Source organism: Rhinoraja longicauda, chromosome 25 (genome assembly GCF_053455715.1).
Source record: "Rhinoraja longicauda isolate Sanriku21f chromosome 25, sRhiLon1.1, whole genome shotgun sequence".
NCBI lineage: Eukaryota > Metazoa > Chordata > Chondrichthyes > Rajiformes > Arhynchobatidae > Rhinoraja > Rhinoraja longicauda.
The window spans coordinates 33871216-33894762 of NC_135977.1; positions in this window are offsets into that span (position 1 = coordinate 33871216).

A 23547-nucleotide genomic window follows, 5' to 3' on the forward strand; every position below is an offset into this window, starting at 1 on the left:
CTGGGTTTGCAGCCATGCATCCTGACAAAGTCATGGGGGTAGGAAGAGAGGAGATGCACTTGCTTGTTACATTTATTGAGTGATAGGGTCACACAGTGTGGAAACAGGTCCATCAGCCCAACTTGCCCACGTACACCCACATGCCCCATCTAGGCTAGTCCCACCTGCCTGCATTTGGCCCATCTATATACTAAAACCCTCGTTTGTTTGTTTGTTTGTTCCTGAACTACAACCAAAGCGGTACACGATAGCGCAACCATTTCAGGCCCACCTTACTCACCGTCGTCCCTTTGGTGCTAATGGAAGAAGTTTCATTGAAATCGGTGTTATATTTTTTAAGTTATTCACATTTTAAAGTTTAAATCTATCTCCTTGGGAGGGAGGGGGGGAGGGAGAGGGAGGGGGGAGGCGGGATAAGGGGGATTGAGGGGGAGGGGGAGGGGGAGGGGGAGAGGGGGAGGGGGGGAGGAGAGGGTGCTGCACCAATGCAGGAGAGGTTTGGGCCCAACAGGTCCACTTGGTCTAGTATCCTTCTAAACCTGTCCTAGCCATGTACCTGTCCTAGCCATGTACCTGTCCTAGCCATGTACCTGTCCTAGCCATGTACCTGTCCTAGCCATGTTTTTTTTTACATTTATAAACTCTTTACAGCTTTTACATTTTTTCAGCTCTAGATTTTTAAGTGGTATATAGTGGTAAATTCTGAATCTCCTGGTAAGAATATCTGGTTGCATTAGGATAACTTGTTAGAGAAATGCTTTTATTGATGCTGTCATGAGATTCAATCAAACGTTGCAAATGCAATACGGTATCACTTTAGCACATCTTAGATTTGTAGAAGCGAGCAATTTTACTTTGCCATAAGCACATAGAAGGCATTTCTATCAAGGTTATATAAATAGAATGGAGTGAAAATGAAGCAGTCCTGATGCTGGGAGTCAAAGCCAAGAGTGCTAGAATGCTGGGCCCTCAACACAACATCTGTGGAATCTTTAGTTTAAACCAGCATCTGCAGTTCCTTCTTACACATATATATAGCTTTGCTTTGGAACCACCTTTATGAAGAGAATTTAGAGCAGCAATAGTTTCTACAGTTAAATTGCCAGCTAAATTAAAACGTGCAGGCTCAGCAAGATGCTGTGTGAAGGTGTGAGGTCAATTCCACAGACACAATTTGTCTGGTGACCTCTGGATTATCCATTGGCAGACGGAGGGTAAAATCAAAACAAATCAACTCTACAGTGAACAAGCAGATTAATCTTACAATGCTCTACTTCATTCTTCATTTCCAGTTTTTTAGTTTAGTTTATTAGTTTAGTTTAGAGATACAGCGCGGAACTCAGAGAAAACCCATACAGGTCACGGGGAGAATGTACAAATGCCGTACAGGCAGGACATGTGGTCAGGATCGAACCCAGGTCTCTGGCGCTGTAAGGCAGCAACTCTACCGCTGCGACACCGAGACGCCTTCCTTTCCTTTTTCCATTAAATGTTGCAAGTCAGGATGGTTTTCTGTTCCTTCATCCATAGCTCTTTCTTTTACTCTTTGTCATATTAATGTTGTTCTGTATTCCACCATCAACATGATTCTATTTCCACAACTCTGCCAATTCCAACCCTACTGCCATATGGCTGAAACCTTCATCTGTCCCTCTGTTACCCCATGGCTATGTTGGGAGTTCTGGTGACATAATGGTTAAGTTATTGCAGCAGCAATCTGGGGCCTGGACAATGTATCCAAGGACATGAGTTCAAATCCCATCAAGCCAACAGAGGTATTTGATTTCAACTAATTAAATAAATCTGGAAACAGAGAGTCACAGTAAATATAAAACTGCTGCTTACAGTTACAAAAACTCATCTGGTTCACTAATATCCTTGAGTGTAGGAAACCTGTCTTTGACATTAAGTTCAACCTAAGTTCAGGAGGATGAGGGGTGATCTTATTGAGGTGCATAAAATCATGAGAGGAATAGATCAGGTAGATGCACAGACTTTAGTTCAGTTTAAGAGATACAGCGCGGAAACAGGCCCTTCGGCCCACCGGGTCCGCACCAACAAGTGATCCCCGCATATTAACTCTACCCTACACACACTAGGGACAATTGTTTACATTTACCAAGCCAATTAACCTACATACCTGTACATCTTTGGAGTGTGGAGGAAACCGAAGATCTCGGAGAAAACCCACGTGGTCACGGGGATAACGTACAAGTTCCATACAGACAGCACCCGTAGTCGGGATCGAACCCAGGTCTCCAGCGTTGCATTCACTGTAAGACATCAACTCTACCACTGCGCCACAGTGCCGCCCAGACTCTCTTGACCAGAGAAGATGAATTAAGGACCAGAGGATATAGTTTTAAGGTGAAGTGGAAAAGATTTAATAGGAATCTGAGGGGTAACCTTTTCACACAAAGGATGGTGGGGGTATGGAACAAGCTGCCAGAGGAGGTAGTTGAGGCAGGGATTATCCCAACATTTAAGAAACAGACAGGTACATGGATAGGACAGGTTTGGAGGGATATGGGCCAAACGTGGGTAGGTAGGGCTCGTGTAGCTGGGACATTGTTAGACATACAGAGTATTTTGAAGACAGACACAAAATGCTGGAGTAACTCAGTGGGACAGGCAGCATCTCTGGAAAGAAGGAATGGGTGATGTTCTGGGTATCTGGAGTGGGCAAGTTGGGCCGAAGGGCCTATTTCCACACTGTATGGCTCTCTGGCTCTTTGACTCAGTACAGGGCAGTAGTTCACTCTTAAAAGCGTCATGTCAGGGGGCCATTACGGATGGGAATGAATGCTGGCATTACCAGTGACATTCCTGTTCGATGGACAAATAAAATATTCCAGTATTCTCCTGACGAGGTTCCCATCATACACCTCACATAACCTGAATCCAGAATTCTACTGACACATGATTGCTTTGACTGTAAAAATCGTCAGTCTTTTCAACTCTTTGCACTGAACCAGTTTATTCAACACCACACTGTCTCCACACTGTCTCCACACTGAACCAGTTTATCCCCCCCCCCCAATACACACTGTCTCCACACTGAGCCAGTCTATCTCCCCCCCAACACCACACTGTCTCCACACTGAGCCAGTCTATCTCCCCCCCAACACCACACTGTCTCCACACTGAGCCAGTCTATCTCCCCCCCAACACCACACTGTCTCCACACTGAGCCAGTCTATCTCCCCCCCAACACCACACTGTCTCCACACTGAGCCAGTCTATCTCCCCCCCAACACCACACTGTCTCCACACCCCTATCGCACAAAGCATTTCCCCATTTTTTCCTCACTACTTAATTCCTCCCTTAATTGGCCCAGTTTAATTTCTCAGTCTGGAGAAGGGTCTTGACCCGAAACATCATCTATTCCTTTTCTGCAGAGATGCTGTCTGACCCGCTGAGTTACTCCAGCTTTCTGTGTCTATCTTCAGTATAAACCGGCACCTCCAGTTCCTTCCTGCAGCATTTCCTCTGTTGATGGGTCACATCTGCACCAGTGAATGGTGATCATCGTGTTACCCGTGAGATATGACTGAATGAATGGACTTGTTTTTCACGGTAAATGGAATTATGTGGAATATGCTGCAGCAATACATTTCATAATCTGTCCACGGGTGTCCTGTGCTTCCTCAACTAACTTTACCAGAAGAATTCTCTATTCCTTTCCACTTCAACACCTTTGTAGACATCCTTTCAGTTGTGGCGCGTGGGTAGAGGCCCGAAATAAAGGCAAGGAGCCAGGTATTTTGGGGGCGTTATGGTTTTAATGCATGGTTATCAGACGGGTCGAGGCTGCCGGAATGGCTTCGCGCCCAAAACCTTGTCCTTATATGTCCGGACAGCTGAAGACAGCGTTGAAGGCGTGACTCTCCGGCCCCGACTGGATGGACGAGCCACCATGGGTCTTGCTGGGCATCCGGACTGCACCCAAGGAGGACCTGGCTTCATCATCAGCGGAGCTCGTATACGGGTCCCCGCTCACGGTGCCCGGGGAGTTCGTGCCCTCGTTGCCGGGGCGAGAGGAACCGCCCTCATCCACCCTACAGCGCCTCCGAGAGCGAGTTGGCAAGCTCGCATCCGTGCCGACGTCCCGCCATGGAACATTCCGCCCTTACGTGCCATCGGCCCTCCGGGACTGCGCCTTTGTGTTCCTGCGCCGTGATGCCCACCGGACGCCACTCCAGAGGCCGTATGAGGGCCCGTACCGGGTGCTGGAGCACGGACAGACAACCTTTGTCTTAGACATGGGGGGCCGGCCGGAGGCCGTGTCAATTGACCGCCTGAAGCCGGCCCACTTAGACATCGACCAACCGGTGCGGGTTGCCCAGCCTTGGCCACGAGGTCGCCCACCTTTGCGGGTCCCACCACCTGTCCCTCCAACTGTGCATCCGCCGGCCCCTCTGTTGACCGATTACCGTACGCGGTCCGGTTGGGTTGTGCAACCACCAATGCGTTTCGTGTCTCCGGTTCTGGGGGGGGGTCCTGTGGCGGCTCCCAAGGGTCGGGCCATACCACTACTGACCCCTCGGCACGGAAATGGACCAGTCCAGGAGGGCGGTCCGGACTACATATATAAGGACAAGGTTTTGGGCGCGAAGCCATTCCGGCAGACTCGACCCGTCTGATAACTGTGCATTAAAACCATAACGCCCCCAAAATACCTGGCTCCTTGCCTTTATTTCGGGCCTCTACCGACGCGCCACATAGTCTTATATTTGTCGGAAGGAACTGCAGATGCTGGTTTATACTGAAGATGGAAACAAAATGCTGTGTACGTTTAATCTGTGTACGTCAATGGGACAGGCAGCATCTGTGGAACAGGATCCTCCTGGTCCAATCCCTCACTATCCATGACCAAGACACCACACATGCCCTTCGTCTCTGCAATTAGATTAGATTAGAGATACAACGTGGAAACAGGCCATTTCGGCCCACCGGGTCCGCGCCGACCAGCGATCCCCACACATTAACTCTATCCTACACCCACTAGGGACAATTTTTACATTTACCAAGCCAATTTATCAAACCAAGTGTGAAGATGGGTCTCAAACCGAAACGTCACCCATTCCTTCTCTCCTGAGATGCTGCCTGACCTGCTGAGTTACTCCAGCATTTTGTGAAATGAAGCCAATTAACCTACAACGTTGGAGTCTTTGGAACTTTGGAATTAACATATGTCTTTGGAGTGTGGGAGGAAACCGAAGATCCTGGAGAAAACCCACGCAGGTCACGGGGAGAACGTACAAACTCCGTACAGACAGCACCCGTAGTCAGGATGGAACTCGGGTCTCCGGCGCTGCATTTGCTGTAAGGCAGCAACTCTACTGCTGCGCCACCGTGACCGCCCACAATTACTTAAAGCCCCCACTCCCTCATCTTTACTGTGGATGTTCAGTCACTCTACACCTTCATCCCCCACCAGGAGGGCCTTAAAACGCTCTGTTTCTTCTTCGACCGCAGAACCAGCTAATTTCTGTCTGCCAATACGCTCCTCCGCATAGCGGAGCTGGTCCTCACCCTTAACAACTCCTTCGACCCTTCCCACAACCTCCAAACCCAAGGCATAGCTATGGGCACTCGCATGGGCCCTAGTTATGCCTGCCTCTTTGTAGGGTACGTTGAACAATCACTGTTCCAGGCGTACACTGGCCCCATCCCCGAACTCTATCTCCGCTACATTGACGACTGCATTGGTGCTACCTCCTGCACCCATGCAGAACTCACTGACTTCATCAACTTCACCACTAATTTCCATCCTGCCCTCAAATTCAGTTGGACCATCTCCGACATCTCCCTACTGTTTTTAGATATCATCGTCTTCATCACAGTAGACAGACTATTGACCGACATCTATTACAAACCTACTGGCTCCCATAACTATCTTGACTACACTTTTTCCCACCCTGCTTCCTGCAAAGACTTTATCCCCCTACTCCCATTTCCTCCGCCTACGCTGCATCTGCGCCCAAGATGAGGTGTTCCATACCAGGGCATCGAAGATGTCCTCATTCGTTAGGGAACAAGGGTTCCCCTCTTCCATCATAGATGAGGCTTCACTTGGGTCTCCTCAGTATCCTGTAGCTCTGTTCTGGCTCCCCCTCCCCCAGTCACAACAGAGACAGAGTTCCCCTTGTCCTCACCTTTCACCCTCGTCACGTATAGCACATAATCCTCTGACATTCTCGCCACCTCCAACGGGATCCCATTACTGGCCGCATCTTCCCATCTCCACCCCTTTCTGCTTTGCGCAGAGACCGTTCCCTCCGCAACTCCCTGGTGAATTTGCCCCTTCCCACCCAAACCACCCGCTCCCCAGGTACCTTCCCCTACAACAGCAGGAGATGCAATATCTGTCCCTATACCTCCTCCCTCGACTCCATCCAAGGACCTCAACAGCCCTTTCAAGTGAGGCAGAGATTCACTTGCACCTCCTGCACCCTCATTTACTGTATCTGCTGTTCCAGGTGTGGACTCTGGTATTTCGGCGAGACCAAGCGCAGGCTTGCCGATCGTTTCGCTGAACACCTCCGCTCAATCCGTCTAAACCTACCTGATCTCCCGGTTGCTAAACATTTTAACTCCCCTCCCATTCCCACACTGACCTTTCTGTCCTAGGCCTCCTCCACTATCAGAGTGAGGCCCAGCCCAAATTGGAGGAATAGCGCCTCATATTTCGCTTGGGCAGCTTATAACCCTACAATATGAATATTGACTTCTTTAACTTCAAGTAACCCTTGTTTTCCCTCTCTCTACATTCCCCCCCATCCTAGTTCCCCGACCAGTTTGACTGTCCTCCTGATTAAATGTTATCTTTGTATGCTTCCCCTAGCACCTTCCCCTAGCTAATAATGATGAACTCTACATTTTCCTTAAACCACATCGTCTTTAATGTCTCGTTTTCACACCTTACCCTTCCATATCTCTGTGTCTCCCTCTCCCCTAAATCTCAGTCTGCAGAAGGGTCTCGACTCGAAGCGTCATCCATTCCTTCTCTCCAGAGATGCTGCCTGTCCCGCTGAGTTACTCCAGCGTTTTGTGTCTATCTTTCAGTCTTATAACTCAATTCAATTTTACCTCATCAAATGTCAATTCTCCGTGTTCTCCAGATTAAAAAAAGTTTTTTTCCTGTATTGCGTCTTTGTTATCCTGGTGACTGTGTGGTAATGATGACCTTTGGTTTGCTCATTTCATGAACAAAAAAACTCTGTGTTAAGTCGGTCAAAACCGCTTGTAATGTTAAATATCCTTGTTGGGTTCTCCCTCAGCTTTCTTTCTTCATGAGAAGAGGACCTAGTCTTTACTGAAGGTATAACCTTGAATTTTGATAACTGCCTTGTAAACTTTTTTTCCACCCTCAACAATACCTCTATTTTTTAATTACATGCCAACCTGGACTGTATATTCACTGACAAGTATGTACCAACCAAAATTATGATCATAATCATACTTTATTAGCCAAGTATGTTTTGCAACATACAAGGAATTTCATTTGCCATACAGTCATACCAATAAAAAGCACCAGAACACACAAAATACATTTTAACATGACCATTCACCACAGTGACTCCTACACATTCCTCACTGATGGAAGGCGAAAAAAAGTTAAATCTCTTCCCTTCTTTGTCCTCCAGCGGTCAGAGGCCTCGAACCTTCCGTTGATGGGACGATCTTACTCCCATAGCCGGTGGTGGGCCTTGCTCATCTCAAGCTCCTGCATCGAGGGAGGGAGGGGAATCACAGCTCCCCCACGCCAGGCGATCTGCCGGGCGATCTACCCCGGGTCGGGGCTAGTTGAATCTCGTGCGGCTTTTGGAGTTTCCCGACCTCGGTCTCAACCCATGACTGCGAGCTCCTTGATGTTAAAGTCCTCAGGTTGCGGTTGGAGTGTCGATCCTAGGCAAGGAATCGCACGCTCTGTTGGCAAGTCCACGGCCCCGCGGTTGGGCTCAAAGTCAGTCCTGAGCAAGGCCGCCAGCTCCACGATGTTAGGCCACAGAGCGACCGGAGATACGATCCGGAAAACAATCTAATCTCCAGCAAGGTAAGAGATTGAAAAAAGGTTTCCCCCGATCCCCCCTGCCCACCCCCCACATAAAACAAACCAGAGAACATTAACACAGACTTTTTAAACACACCAAAAATAACTAAAAAAGACCAAAAAGACAGACAGACTGTAGGCGAGGCTGCCATCAAAGCTCTATGATGCAGGTTTTGATCAAAATTGAACAGGCATTAAAATTTGATGCAGGTTTAACCCACACTCTTCAAATCTATTCTTCCAAAAATAACCATAAGATAAGACTTGCAATTTAATCACAATTATCATCCTGCTTTGCTTCATCTCATGGGTTGCATTTGGTGCTCTGGCATCTCATCGCTCCTCGACTGGACTGATGTATTTTCTGATGATCGGTCATCAGCCTAAAGTGTTGTCTTTCTCTCTCTTCAGATTGCATCTGGCCTGTTGAGCATGACCAGGTCTTTCTGTTTTTGTTTCACATTTGTAACGATGAGTTTAAGATGTAAGAACGTCTTATCTTTCCGGGGATATTCAGGATGAAATGTAGCCCGAGGCAAAGGAACTTTGTTTGTTTTGCTCTATTCTGACCCCATGTCTTTAAAGAAATCCTTCTGTGAACAATGATCCATTAAATGATCTTTACCCTCAGCCTTACTCATCACAAGATGCAAATGTGGAACATTTTTGTATGTTTCCTTCAAGAATTATACAGAGAACTCAAACCTAATTTAAATCTGCTGATTAATTACATCACAGGAGGACATTCGGCCCATCATATCCATGCCAGCTCCCACCAGAATAATCCCACCCTTACCTCCAGCCTTTACTCTCTGTCATATGAGCATGAAATCCTTTGGCTCTTTTGCCCCTATCTACACTTAATGTAATTCACATGAATCAGTTAACTCACCAATATATCTTTGGATGCATCAGGATACAAGAACATCTGGCAGAAACCCATAGAGAGAACATGAGAAACTCACCAACAGAAAGCACCAACATCAGGATCAAACCCTGGTAGCTGGATCTGGGAGGCAACAGCACCACCTGCTGCCTACAAGCTGGTATTTGCATCTCTGGTAACAGATTGTTTAATTTAGTTTAGTTTAGTTTCGAGATACAGCGTGGAAACTGGCCCAATGGCCCACTGAGTTCGCACCGACCAACAGTCCACGCACATTAACATTGGAATGGGTGATGTTCCAGGTCGACACCCTTCTTCAGACTGGTTAGGGATAAAGGAAACAAGAGATATAGACGATGAGAGATAAAGAACAATAAATGAAAGATATGTAGAAATGTAACGATGATAAAGGAAACAGGCCATTGTTAGCTGTTTGTTGGGTGAAACCGAGAAGCTGGTGCGATTTGGGTGGGGTGGGGTAGGGATAGAGAGAGAGGGAATGCCTCTATCCCTGAAGAAGGGTCTCGACCCAAAACGTCACCCATTCCTTCTCTCCAGAGATGCTGCCTGACCCGCTGAGTTACTCCAGCTTTTTGTGTCAATCTTCGGTTTAAACCAGCATCTGCAGTTCCTTCCTACACAAATCATAATCTTTCTGCCATGAAGTAAATAAAATATGCTCTGCACATTGATAACACCAGTAGTTGCACAAAATATTGCATGGCATCAAGATTAAGGTGAACCGTGACAGGGAGTGCTGGCCTAATATCCTGGCATGGGTTTCTCTGTTTGCAAACAGAGTGTTTGCAAAATTGTAAAGTAAGCCCATTATTATTACCTGTGAATTACCCATAGTAGACAGATGCTAATGAATCTTCTCAAATACAATTTTTATGCAAATGGAATCCGAAAACTAGTCACGGTGGTGACTGCAATCTAAGTGTTGGTAATGTGCAAACCATGAAAGATAATAATGAACTGAATGGTATTTATTATTGTCATGCATACCAAGATACAGTCAGATCATGAGTACAATCACGCCATGCACAAGTACAACAGGTACTGCCAAGAGAAAAATACCGGAGTGCAGAATAGTGTTGCAGCTTTGTACCGTTGCAGTTACCCACAAAATGCAGATGAAAGAGCATGTGCAAGGTCCACAATGAGATTATTTGGGAAAGGTCGCCCTTGGTGCATTGGCACAAGACTGTGATACTCCACTGAGCAAGCCACAGAAGTTGTGTTCCATACTTTAGGGAACGGGGGTTCCCCTCTTCCATCATAGATGATGCCCTCACTCATGTCTCCTTGGTACCCCGCAGCTCCGCCTTTGCTCCCCCTTCTCCCATTGCAACAGAGACAGTCCCCATAGTCCTCACCTTCCACCCCATTAGCCGTCGCATACAACACATAATCCTCTGACATTTTTGGCACCTCCCATGGGATTCCACCACTATCTTCCCATCTCCACCCCTTTCCACCTTCCGTAGAGACCGTTCCCTCTGCAACTCCCTGGTTAACATCCCTTCCCACCCAAACCATCCCCTCCCCAGGTACCTTCCCCTGCAACCGCAGGAGATGTAACACCTGTCCCTTTACCTCCTCCTGTGACACTGTCCAGGGACCTCTGACAGTCCTTTCAGGTTAGGCAGAGGTTCACTTGCACCTCCTCCAACCTCATCTACTGTATCCGTTGTTCAAGATGTGGTCTCATACATCAGTGAGACCAAATGCAGATTGGGCGATCATTTCGCTGAACACCTTCGCTCAGTCCACCTGGACCTACCTGATCTCCCGGTTGCTAAAGACTTTAATTCTCCTTCCTATTCCCAAACTGATCTTTCTGTCCTAGGTCTCCTCCATTGTCAGTGTGAGGCTAAATGCTAATTGCAGGAACAGCATCTCATATTTTGCTTGGGCAGCTTACAGCCCAGTGGTATGAATATTGATTTCTCTCACTTCAGGTAGCCCCGGCATTCCCTCTCTCTCCATCCCTCCCCCACCCAAGGTACACTAGCTTCTCATTCTCACCCAACAAACAGCTAACAATGGCCTGTTTCCTTTATCATTGATACTTTTTTGCATAACTTTCATTCATTGTTCATTATCTCTCGACACCATCGTCTGTATCTCTCGTTTCCCGTTCCCGTGACTTTCAGTCCGAAGAAGGGTCTCAGGTCGAAATGTCACCAATTCCTTCTCTCCAGAGATGCTGCCTGTCCCGCTGAGTTACTCCAGCTTTTTGTGTCTATCTTTGGTTTAAACCAGCATCTGCAGTCCCCTCCTACACCGTGAGCCTTGCATGCAACAAACACATCTGAGAGCCTGACCTCCATGGTCTTTGCAGACAGTGGAAGTTGCAGATGAAGGGTGATGGAGAGCCAGGATGGAGTAGGGCTTTGGGGGGGGGGGGGGGAGTGGAGAAGAAGGTGGGATTGCGTGGGGGGAATGACTAAATATTAAGGTAAGAAATCTATGACGACTTGAATGAATAAGGACAGCCATAGCCTTCAACAGAGTGGAGCCCTTTCACTAACTCTTCCAAAGGTGACATTTCCTTGTGAATATTATCATTATTGATATTAACATATAACATATAACATATAACAACTACAGCATGGAAACAGGCCTGTCCGGCCCTACCAGTCCACGCCGACCATTCTCCCTGACCTAGTCTCATCTACCTGCACTCAGACCATAACCCTCCAATCCCCTCCTATCCATATACCTATCCAATTTACTCTTAAATAATAAAATCGAGCCAGCCTCCACCACTTCCACCGGAAGCCCATTCCATACAGCCACAACCCTCTGAGTAAAGAAGTTCCCCCTCATGTTACCCCTAAACCTTTGTCCCTCAATTCTGAAGCTATGTCCCCTTGTTGGAATCTTCCCCACTCTCAAAGGGAAAAGCCTACCCACGTCAACTCTGTCCGTCCCTCTCAAAATTTTAAAAACCTCTATCAAGTCCCCCCTCAACCTTCTACGCTCCAAAGAATAAAGACCCAACCTGTTCAACCTCTCTCTGTAGCCTAAGTGCTGAAACCCAGGCAACATTCTAGTAAATCTCCTCTGTACCCTCTCCATTTTGTCGACATCCTTCCTATAATTTGGCGACCAGAACTGCACACCATACTCCAGATTTGGCCTCACCAATGCCCTGTACAATTTCAACATTACATCCCAACTTCTATACTCGATGCTCTGATTTATAAAGGCAAGCATACCAAACGCCTTCTTCACCACCCTATCCACATGAGATTCCACCTTCAGGGAACAATGCACAGTTATTCCCAGATCCCTCTGTTCCACTGCATTCCTCAATTCCCTACCATTAATGATGCTTTTGGTACGTTGTGAAATATATGGCCAGTTAGTTCAGTTGTCTCTTTGGCCTGTGCAGTCTGGAACACTGGACAGTGGGCCCTGCTGTCCAGTGATATCTAACCTTGAGAATGATGTCTCCCCATGTGGCCACGTGAACTGAACCAATGATGCTTTATTATCACATGTGACAAGGCACAGTGAGACTCTTTGTTTTGCATACCCAAGGTATCCAAAGAGTCGCCACATAAAGGGCATTGATAAAGTTACAAAGTATTCCATTCTAACACAAAGTATTCCACTTGTGGTCCCCTTAGTTCTTGGCAACCCCCCCACACGGGGTCCCCTTTCCTTCTCCCTCTCGGCGGTTTCCCCATGCCAGGCACTCCATTGTTTTATAGTTTAGAGATACAGTGTGGAAACAGGCCCTTCGGCCCACTGAGTCTGCACCAACCAGAGATCCCCACACACGAACACGATCATATACACACTAGGAACAATTTTTACTTTTACACCATGCCAATTAACCTACAAACATGCACATCTTGTTCTCACGGCTATGGGGCAGATGGGGCACACTGTGATGCTGGAGTTCTGCTTTGACAGGCAGACAAGGCTGTATGGTTGTACTGCTGCTCGTGTTACCAACAATCACCTTTGTTTGGTCGTTAACTTTCTCCATGTTGCAGATTTCGCCAGGTGAAGTTCTGAAGCATTTCTGCTGCCCTCAGTCGTTGTAAATGTTACATAACTATGAAGGAAACTAAGATAATAGCGGGACCCCCTGTGTGTAATAGTCATCATCATCGGCGTTCACGGGAAGCGAGTATGACTGTCCTCTCATAGAGGACGTCTGTGCGTGACTTTGTGTAACGTGGGAGACTGGTGCACAGACAGCCACCACACGGTCCTTGACAGATCTGGGTCAGGATCCAGTGGCGTGGAGTTCAAGACGACCGGGGACCCTTTTCTGCTGCAGCCTTCATCCATCCGCCTTCCCAGCCGTTGTGATGCTCCACTAAAGTCAGCCATCATCCTCCGCCTGTTCCACCGTTGAGGTCTTGGTTGGATCGCTCTTTGTCAGGGATGTCCCCCTCGACCTTACCCCCATGGGTGACCCTACCAGGAGCGGAGCTCCAGACGGCATGGCTCTTAGGATCTCAGGACCACACGAGCTTCTCCACCACGACAAGGTGACAATCCACAGAGCAATAATAGTGATGGAAGATCAGTCTAATGCCAACCCCCAACTCCAGAGCAAGCAGTAAAAGAGAAATCATGTTTCAAAGTCGATTAATTTGGAGTCCATCCTTGTCACCACTGGCGTTTTGCAAAGAAAGGTAATCAGGTCTATTCTGAAACCCAGTTGAATTGACCTGGCAGCAGCAGAATGCACACTTCATTGGAACTGAAATTAGATATGACTTTATCTTTGCAATGTCCTATTTTAGAATCGCTGTGAGAACCTTGTCTCTCATTCATTATATTTCAAGGCATCAAAATGATAGAGCAAAGAGGAAAGAAACGATGGACATGTCACACTGCAGTGGTCTGATGTGGAGCCAAACAATCATCCCAACTGCATCCTTACTGACAGCAGCTGGCCATTGCAAATGAACAACGTCTGCCATTGAGAGACCAGGCTCCCAGAGAGTCTCTACATCCCAGCACTCTGCACCAGTAGTGCCTGATGCTGTTCCACTGAAGATGTTTAGTTTAGTTTAGTTTAGATACAGTGCGGAACCAGGCCCTTCGGCCCCTTGAGTTCGCACCAACCAGCAATCCCAGCACACCACTCTACACACCCTTGGGACAATTTTATATTTATACCAAGCCAATTAAACTACAAACCTGTACGTCTTTGGAGTGCGGGAGGAAACCCATGATCCGGGAGAAAACCCATGCAGGTCATGGGGAGAACGTACAAACTCTGTACAGACAGCACCCGTAGTCAGGATCGAACCCGGGTCTGTGGTGCTGTAAGGCAGCAACTCTACCGCTGCACCACCCTTCAGTTTTCTCTGAACTGCCCATTGAGCTAATGCAGGGGCAAGCAGTGAACATGAGGCATACCCTGTTGCTGGAATGTGTCAGAACTGTCCACAATGCATTGACTGCTTCTAACTTTCCTTTAAATTTCTTGCAAAATTGATCCCTGGTTGCCATGCAATGCAGGCATCAAATTCACAAGAGCAGGGTCAACCTAAAATATAGCCATTGACAGAGTGTTTGAACCAATTAATTCTTGGCTTTATGAGGCTTTTAGTGGACTTACCAAAGGAGAGAAATGAAGGAGTGAATGCCTGGCATTCAGAATGTGCAATGCTGCCTCACAGACTACAGGATGCTCCAGTACATATAAGTAAAGGTGATACCATAGGGTGATGTGTTTGATCTTGTGTGTATTGTACACATGTGTACAACCTGTGTAAACCAGACACATGTTTTCAAACTCTTGTGGCGGATCAGGCCACTCCTTGGGTCAGCCCCCTCGTTACGTGACGGACAGGCGAAAGGGGTTAAAAGCCAGACCAAGGGAAGGCGTATCTTATCCCTAGGAGAACTACGCTGTGGGCAGGAGCTCACAGCCTAATAAAAGAATCTTACTAAACACTGCCTGGCGTCTTGCCTTTTCTCTGGCCTCCGCCAGGCCACTACATTGGTGACCTCGACGGACATCACACGTAGTGATGTCAAACGATAATGTGCAACCCGGTCCTGCCGACCTCGTGCAACCCGGTCCTGCCGCCCTCGGTCCTGCCGACCTCGAGGCCGTCTCCCTCAAACTCCCGACCCTGTGGACCAAAGAGCCTGAGGTCTGGTTTCAGCAGGCAGAGGCACAGTTTGCTGTGCGAGGGGTAACCGTCGACTTGACGAAGTACTTTTATGTCGTCGGCGCCCTGGACCAGGCGACAGCAAGGCGAGTAAAGCCTTACCTTAATGACCCCCCCGCGGATGACAAATATAAGGGCCTTAAAGAACTCCTTATCAGGAGGTTCGGCCTCAGCGACGCCGAGAGGGCAACTCGCGTTATGAGCCAGGGGGGGCTCGGGGACCGACGGCCGTCGGCCCTTCTGGAGGACATGCTCGCCCTTATGGGCAACCACCCGCCCTGTTTCTTATTCAAGCAGGCCTACCTGCGGCAGCTCCCGGTCGACCTCCGTTCTCAGCTCGCCAGTTTGTGTTCCTGCGCAGGGACGCACACCGATCACTTCTCCAGCGGCCGTACGAGGGCCCCTTCCGGGTCCTGCAACACGGCTCGGCCACATTCGTTCTGGACATGGGGGGTCGCAGAGAGACTGTTTCGGTCGCACGGCTGAAGCCGGCACACGTGGACATTGATCGGCCGGTGCCGGTTGCACAGCCCCGCCCGCGCGGTTGCCCCCCGTCCAAGCTACCCCCTCCAGTGTCTGCTACGACCCCTCCACCTGTCGGTCAGTCGCCGGTCCCTGCGCCGGTCATGGTGCGCACCCGGGCTGGTCGCCTCGTGCGCCCTCCTGTCCGTTTTGTACCTCCGGTTCTTGGGGGGGGTCCTGTGGCGGATCAGGCCACTCCTTGGGTCAGCCCCCTCGTTACGTGACGGACAGGCGAAAGGGGTTAAAAGCCAGACCAAGGGAAGGCGTATCTTATCCCTAGGAGAACTACGCTGTGGGCAGGAGCTCACAGCCTAATAAAAGAATCTTACTAAACACTGCCTGGCGTCTTGCCTTTTCTCTGGCCTCCGCCAGGCCACTACACTCTCCACATTTCCAATGTAATAATCTGCAGGTTATTTTGCAATGGACAGAAGGAAAACTAAATTGCAATGGCAATAGATGAGAAAACATGCAACAAATTTGTCAAATGCATTGAGCAGCATTATGCATTATCCATAATGATTCCCGTGATTGAGTCAGAACGTCACATATTATGGATAATGCATGGTTACATTGAATCACATTGTTAATTTGGGAAATCATGCAAGATGGCTGCCTCCTCACCTTGGGAATGTTGTTGTTATATGAGCTCCTCATTTCTCATGTAGATTAAATGGAGATGTTCTTCAGGGCAAACAGTGTTGGAACTGAGAGCAAAAGTAAACAGATCTCTGCTCAAATCAAAGCCATACAAAGCATAAGAAAACAATCTTATTAATTGAGACCAGCGTGGACATGTATCAGCAGACCCTATGGGGCTGCACTAGAGAACATGCTACAGAATCTGCAGAATCACATTAATCCACCACCTTTAGAGAACAGCAATGCATTTAGAACCAGATACCAAAGTCCAGGTGAATGAATGAATGAATGAATGAATGATATTTTATTGTCACATGTACCGAGGTTTGTTTTACATACAAGCTATGCAGTACACAAGTGTCGCCACGTGGTGGCGCCGACAAAGTTACAAAAGTACCGATATCGACTGCCTGCCGCCACATGTGATGCCTCGTTTTCACACCTTACCCTACCTTTATCTCTGTGCTTCCCTCTCTCCCGACTCTCAGTCTGAAGAAGGGTCTTGACCCGCAACATCACCCATTCCTTCTCTCCAGAGATGCGACCTGTCCCGCTGAGTTACTCCAGCATTTTGTGTCTATAATGACATCCGTCTCCTCTAAATAACTGAAAGCTACAATGAGGAATCTTTGAGTGTATCAAAACCGATCACGAACACCGATCACTCGAGGTTGAGTATGATTGTCCTCCTAATGGGTCCTTTCTGTGAGACCTTGAGTCATGGAGTGTGATACAGTGTGGAAACAGGTCCTTCGGCCCAACTTGCCTGTTCAACCTCTCCCTATAGCTCGGACCCTCGTGACCTGGCAATATCCTTGTAAATCTTCTCTGTACCCTTTCCTGCTTGATACCATCTTTCCTATAACATGGTGCCCAGAACTGAACACAATACTCTAAATGGGGACTCACCAACATCTTATACAACTGCAACATGACCTCCCAACTTGTATATATTCACACAATGCTGGAGTAACTCAGCAGGTCAGGCAGCATCTCAGGAGGGAAGGAATGGGTGACGTTTTGAGTCGAGATCCTTCTTCAGACTGCCTGACCTGCTGAGTTACTCCAGCATTTTGTGAATAAATACCTTCGATTTGTACCAGCATCTGCAGTTATTTTCCTACATTCCCAACTTGTATACTCAATACTCTGACTGATGAAGGCCAATGTGCTAAAACCCTTTTTGACCACCCAATCTACCTGTGACTCCACCTTCAAGGAACTTGCACTTGCACTTGCACTCCTAGATCCCTCTGCTCTACAACGCTTCCCAGAGCCCAACCATTCATTGTGTAGGTTCTGCCCATGTTAGATTTCCCAAAATGCAACACCTCACATTTCTCTGTATTAGGTAAAGTTGCTGTGCCAGAGACCTGGGTTCAGTCCTGCCTGTATGGAGTTTGGATAGTCTTCCAGGGACAGAGTGGGTTTGCTCCAGGTGCTCTGGTTAAAAGTAGAGTGGAATAATTTATTTAATGTGAGCATATTTCTACCACATTCTGATGTTCACAAGTTGAGATCCCTTCCCCCCGATGCAGGAGCTTGATCGCCCCGACGAGCAAGGCCCACCGCCGGCTACGAGAGTCAAGATCATCCCATCAACGGAAGGTTAGAGGCCCCCGATCGCTGGAGGACAAAGAAGGGAGAGATTGGACTTTTTTTCGCCTTCCATCACAGTGAGGAATGTGGAAGAGTCACTGTGGTGGATGTTCATGTTAAAATGTATTTTGTGTGTCCTGTTGCTTTTTATTGTTATGACTGTATGGCAAATGAAGTTCCTCTTATGTTGCAAAATATACTTGGCTAATAAAGTATTATTGTGCAATTGTTCACAAGCTATAGGAGTAGAATGAAGGCATTCGGTCCATCGAGTCCACTCTGCCATTCAATCATGGCTGATCTTTGCCTCCCAATCCCATTTTCCTGCCTTGTCCAAGAGTTTGTCTATCTCTGCCTTAAAAATATCCACTAACTTGGCTTCCACAGCCCTCTGTGGCAATGAGTTCCACAGATTAACCACCCTCTGACTAAAGAAGTTCCCCCTCACCTCCTCTCTAAAAGAACGCCCTTTAATTCTGAGGCTGTGACCTCTGGTCCTAGACTCTCCCACCAATGGAAACATCCTCTCCACATCCACTCTATCTATGCCTTTCATTATTCTGTAAGTTTCAATGAGGTCTCCCCCCTCAACCTTCTAAACTCCAGCGAGTGCAGGGCCAGTGCTGTCAAACACTCATCATATGCTAACCCAGGGGCCTCCAAACTTTTCAGCGTGAGGGCCACATTATATATTTGGCACATTTTTGCGGGCCGTAGGAAAAAATAAAGAAGTGTGAGTTTTATAAATTTAATGAACTCAAAAAAGTTTAGACTGGGTTACGTTCGATTAGATTAGGAAATGTTAAACTAGGTTAGGTTAGATTAGATTAGTTTACATTAGAAATAATATTCAATTTTTAAAAAGAGCTTGAAATATTGGAATATATGTACCATAGGTATATAATTATTTATAAAACAGGAAAAATACAGTGACCAGCACTGGGGGAGAGAGAGGGGGGAGAGAGGGGAGAGAGAGAGAGAGAGGTAGAGAGGGGGGTAGAGGGGGGGGGGGGGGAGAGAGTCGGGGTAGAGCGAGCAGCGGGAGAGTGGGTGCGCGGGAGGGGGAGGGTGTCAGAGCTCCTGGACCATGAAGGAGCGCCACCACTTGCCGGGACTGCTCCCTCCCTCTCTCTCTCCCTCTCTCTCTCCCTCTCTCTCTCCCTCTCTCTCCCCTCTCTCTCTCCCTCTCTCTCCCCTCTCCCTCTCTCCCAGAGCCAGCGAGATCTGTGCTGCTCCTCCACTCTCTTCCCCGGCCCCGTCTCCCTCTAACGCAGCCAAATAAGAACAAACACAAGTGTAGTTGTTGTTCAGAAGCCCCACATCCCCCGGGGTGAGTAGCGACGGTGGTGAGGAGGGAAGTTTCACTCGTGTTTGTTTTTATTTCGCTGCGTTCAAGGGAGACGGGGCCGGGGAAGAGAGTGGAGGAGCGGCGCAGATCTAGCTGGCGCTGGGAGAGAGCGAGGGAGGGAGGGAGGGAGCAGCCCCCGCTGACAGCTTCCCCCTCCCCACACGCCCGCTCTCAAGAGCTTGCCGCGGGTCGATCTCGGGGAAAACCCATGCAGGTCACAGGGAGATCGTACAAACTCCGTACAGACAGCACCTGTAGTCGGGATGGAACCCGGGTCTCCAGTGCTGAAAGCGCTGTAAGGCAGCAACTCTACCGCTGCACCACTGTGCCGCCCTTCTGACAGCGTTTGAAGAAGTGCATGTGTACCTCTGTCTCACCTGGATTGGTTGCCGTGGTCCCTGGATGGAGGTGTGGAAGGAGGTGTAGGGGCAGGTGTTACATGTATCCAGGACACATGTTGATGTGAAGGGCAACAAAGGCTACAAATGCATTCAACCAAATGCCAAGCTGATTTATACAAGGTTAGAGATGCATCAGACCTGCCGAAAGCACAAGTAAGCTGAAAAGAAAACCAGTGGTGCAGCTGGTCCAGCTAATACCTCACCATGGCACAGTCCCGAGAGCAATCCTGACCTCGGCTGCTGTGCGGAGTTTGCAAGTTGGCCCTGTGACCAGGTAGATTTCCTCCAGGTGGGTGTGTCGGTTAATTGGCCTCAGTATATTCCCCTCTATTGTGTAGGGAGTGCATGACAAAGTGGGGTACAGAGAACTAGTGTGAACGGATGATTGATGGTCGGCATGGGCTCGATGGGCTGAAGGTCCTGTTTCCATGCTGTGTCTAAACTAAACTCTAAACAAACAATGCCTTGGTCAAAATGGCAAAGAGTGATGGGGTAACACAGATTGACACTCGAGCATTACAGGGTCAATATAATAACTCTAAGCAGAATCATAGACCATTAACAACACCTTCTTTGCAACATCTGTAAGCTGAAGTGGAAGGGGCCAGAATATTTATCAACTTGTTCCTGCCTCACGCATATCATAGAGGCATAGAGTCATTCAGTGTGGAAACAGGCCCTGCAGCCCAAATGGTCCACACCGACCAACATGCCCCATCTGCACAAGTCCTCTGTCTGTGTTTGGCCCTTATCCCTCTAAATCTGGCCTATCCGTGGACCTGTTTAAATCTATGTACTAAAACTCTCATCTGTTTCTTTGTTTGTTCCTGAACTACAGTCAAAACTGTACATGATAATCCAACAATTTTAGGCCCACCTTACTCACCATCATCTCTTTGGTGCTAATGGAAGCAGTTTTATTGAAATCGGTGTTATATTTTTTAAGTTATTCACATTTTAAAGTTTAAATCTATCTCCTAGGGAGGGAGGGGGAAGGATGGAGGGTGGGGGGGTGGAGGGAGGGGGTGGAGGGAAGGGGGAGGGAGGGAGGGGGTGGAGTGAGGGAGGGAAGAGGGAGGAGGGAGGATAAGGGGGGGTTGAGGGGGATGGAGTGGAGGGGAGGGGAAGGGGGGGAGGGGAAGGGGGAGGGAAGGGGGAGGGGAGAGGGAGGGGAGGGGGAGGAGGAGGGAGGGGGTGAAGGGGGGGGGTAGAGGGGGGGGTAGAGGGGGGAGGTGGGGGGAGAGGGGAAGGGGAGAAGAGGGTTCTGCACCAATGCAGGAGAGGTTTGAGCCAAAGGGTCCACTTGGTCTAGTGTTTTTTAAATGTTGTGATAATACCTGTATCAACTACCTCCTCTGGCAGCTTGTTCCAAAAACCCACCACCCTTTGTGCAAAAGTTTGCCGCATAGATGCCTATTAAATATTCTCCTCCTCACAAATCTATGTCCTCGGATTCTTGATTCCCCTACTCTGGGTAAAGGACTCTGTGCATTTACTCTGTCTTTTCCTTTCATGATCTTATACACCTCCATAAGATCACCTACTTTTAAAGAATAAAGTCCCATCCTCTTCAACCTCTCCCAAAAGCTCAGACTTTTGAGTCTGGCAGTATCCTCATAAATCTTCTCTGCACCCTTTCCAGCTTAACAACATCTATCCTGCAACAGAGTGACCAAATCTGAACACAACACTTTAACAGTGGCCTTGCCAATATCTTGGTCAACTGTAACATCACCTCCCAACTTCTATACTCAATAATCTAACAGATGTGCTAAAAGGCTCCTTGACCACCCTATCCATCTGTGACGCCACTTTCAAGGAACTATGTACCTGCACTCCTAGATCCCTCTGCTCCACAACACTCCCCAGAGCCCTACCATTCACTGTGTAGGTCTTTTCCGGGTTAGACTTCCCAAAATGCAACACCTCACACTTCTCTGCATTAAACTCCATCAACCAATCCTCAACCCACCTGCCCAACCCAGTCAAGATGCTGCTGCAACTTTTGACCACCGTCTTCACTATCTACAATACCACCCACAGTCATCTGCAAACTTATTAATCATGCCTTGTACGTTCTCATCAATGTGACAATGGTCCCAGCACCGAACCATGAGGCACACCACTAGTCACAGGCCTCCAGTCGGAAAAACAACCTTCCACCATCACCCTCTGCTTCCTTCCACAAGGCCAGTTTTCTATTCATTTGCCTATCTCACCTTGGATCCCATGCGATCTAACCTTCCTGGCTCGAAGGGCCGAATGGCCTATTCCTGCACCTACTTTCTATGTTTTCAGAGCAGCCTGCCCTGCCCAGACTAGGGATAGTCAGCATGGTTTTGTATGTGGGAGGTCGTGTCTCACAAATCTGATTGAGTTTTTTGAAGATGTGACCAAAAAGGTCGATGGGGGCAGAGCTGTAGATGTTGTGTACAAGGATTTCAGGAAAGCATTCAACAAAGTTCCACATGGAAGGCTGCTCTGGAAGGTTAGATCGCATGGGATCCAAGGAGAGATAGCTGAATGGATAGCAAATTGGCTCCATGGAAGGAAGCAGAGGGTGATGGTGGAAGGTTGCTTCTCGGACTGGAGGCCTGTGACTAGTGCTGTGCCTCAGGGTTCGGTGCTGGGCCCGTTACTGTTTGTCATCTATATCAATGATTTGGATGAGAACATACAGGGCAAGATTAGCAAGTTTGCTGATGATACAAAAGTGGGTGGTTTTGCAGATAGTGAAGATGGTTGTGAAAAATTGCAGCAAGATCTTTTTCGATTGGCCAGGTGGGCTGAGGAATGGTTGATGTAATTTAATACAGAGAAATGTGTGGTGTTGCTTTTTGGGAAGTCTAACATGGCAAGAACTACATGGCAATAAATGGTCGGCCTCTGGGGAGTATTGTAGAGCAGATGGATCTTGGAGTGCAGGTGCATGGTTCCTTGAAGGTCGAGTCGGTAGATAAGTTGGTCAAAAAGGCTTTTGATACATTGGCCTTCTTCAGTCAGAGTGTTGAGTATAGAAGTTGGGAGGTCATATTCAGTTGTATAAGACATTAGTGTGACTGCATTTAGAGTATTGTGTTCAGTTCTGGGCACCATGTTTTTGGAACGATATTGTCAAGCTGGAAAGGGCACAGAGAAGATTTACAAGGACTAGAGGGTGTGAGCTATTGGGAGAGGTTGAGTAGGCTGGGACTATTACCTGGAGCACAGGAGGATCAGAGGTGATCTTATAGAGGTGTATAAAATCATGAGAGGAATAGATCGGGTAGATGCACAGAATCTCTTGCCCAGAGTAGGTGAATCGAGGACCAGAGGAAATAGGTGTAAGATGAAGAGAAAAAGATTAAATAGGAATTCGAGGGGTAACTTTCTCACACAGAGGGTGGTGGGTGTATGAAACAAGCAGCCAGAGGAGATAGTTGAGGATGGGACTATCCAAATGTTTAAGAAAAAGTTAGACAAGTACATGGATAGGACAGGTTTGGAGGGGTATGGACCAAACGCGGGCAGGTGGGACTAGTGTTGATGGGACATGTTGGCCAAACGTGGGCAAGTTGGGCCGAAGGGCCTGTTTCCACACTGTATCACTCTATGACTCTATGACTCCATGACTCTATGATTAAACTCGGCATGTCATAGAGTTATAAAGTTATAGTCACACAGCATGGGAAAAGGTACTTCGGCCCAACTTGCTCATGCTGACCAACGTGCCCCATCTACACCAGTCCCTTCTGCCTGCGTTTGGCCCATATCCCCCTCAATGGGTCTTATCCATGTAACTATCTACATGCTTCTTATATGTTGCGATGGTACCTGTCCCAATTCCCTCCTTCGGCAGCTCGTTCCATACACCCACCACCCTTTGTGGAAAAATGGCACCCCTCAGGTTCTTATTAAATCTTCCCCCCCACATCTTAAACCTATGTCCTCTGAT